Source organism: Uranotaenia lowii, chromosome 2, assembly GCF_029784155.1.
Source record: "Uranotaenia lowii strain MFRU-FL chromosome 2, ASM2978415v1, whole genome shotgun sequence".
In the NCBI taxonomy this organism is placed as follows: Eukaryota; Metazoa; Arthropoda; class Insecta; order Diptera; family Culicidae; genus Uranotaenia; species Uranotaenia lowii.
Window position 1 is genome coordinate 120,681,321 of NC_073692.1, and position 1,533 is coordinate 120,682,853.

Genomic DNA, 1,533 nt, shown 5'->3' on the forward strand with positions numbered 1-1,533 from the left:
TACAGAAGTATGTTATTTTTCAACGCAAATCATAAAACAACATATCAAATCGCATCGTATTTTAACCAGTTTTTATAAAAGTATTTAAAAAATATGTAATGACCATTAACATGAAAATTTTAAATAAACTTCAAATGATGTCTAAAAGTATCAGCCGCATCACCGAATATTTTGCAAATATTACTAAAAAGTTAATGTACTCAGTATATGACCAGGCAGTAAAAGCAACATTTCCATTTCATTAACAATTTGATATTTAGATTATTGGTTTGATTGCTGTAAAAACTCTTCAAAACACGAAAAGAAGTGTTTTTACTTGCTTTGATAAGTACTTTTGAAAAGAGATTTATGGTCATATTATCTTTCTTCACTCTTTAAGGAAATATTGGCCCACATTGGTGTCTTGAGGTGAAAGTTGCATCATAAATTGGGCTGTACAATGGTTAATGCAGAATATTCGATGATGCAGACGGTACTTCTAGACATCATTTTAAGTTTATTTACAATTTTTCATGTTAATGGTCATTACATTTTTTTTTATTTTTTTTTAAAAACTGGACGAAATTTTATGCGGTTTGATGTATTGTTTTATGATATCCTTTGAAAAATAACAGAGCTATTTAGCTTTCAAATATGGTTTTATTTTATACACAAAAAAATCTAACCCAATCTAACCAATCTAACAAACCAAATCTAAACAAATTGAAAAAAAAATCTGTTTTCAAGTCATCAAAATGAACTCAATTTCAATTTTAGGGAAGATCTGAAGATCCCCGGCGCCAACCCGCCAGATTTAAAAAAAAATCCCCATTTCTAAAACTGGAATATCTATGTAAGATCTTATCCCTTGATTGAATGAAAAATAGTAAGAAGATTGAATACCAGTTTTTGATTTTCATGTAGATTTAATTGTTTATCAGTTATTAAAGATCGATTTTAATCAAAACTGATATATTTTTTTAATTTTCCACATCACCTGAACTGTGCTGATGGACAAAATCTGACAAATGATATGAATTCAGAACACCAAAATCCTTCAAAATCAGCTATTGAAACGAAAGCACTTAAAATACTGTTCCCTTTTTTAATGCCATTTTTTATGTACCTTTTCAATTTTTATTTAATTTTTATGTACCTTTTTCAAAAATCCTTATGAATTTCACGAATGACTTTTTAATTTTAGTCAATTAATGTGAGCTTTTTCAATAATTTTTTGACTTTTTTGTTTAAAACTTATAATCGAGCACACACATAAATGATGGAAGTTTCGTGTTTTTTTCTTGATCCAATTTTCCTGACACTAAGTCGTACTTCTTTCAAGAATATGATGGGAGGGCTAATGCTAAAAAGTGCCAAAATAACCTACAGTAAGACCAAGCCCACCCAATGGTTGCTAAACCACGAATCGAGCACATTCAGCAACATATCCATCAACCGATCATCGCACCAGCAGTCGCTAACTTGATTCGAGAAATAGCATTCGAGCAGTATGTTGTTACAGGATGCGTTTATGTAACAACCCGGTAGCAACGC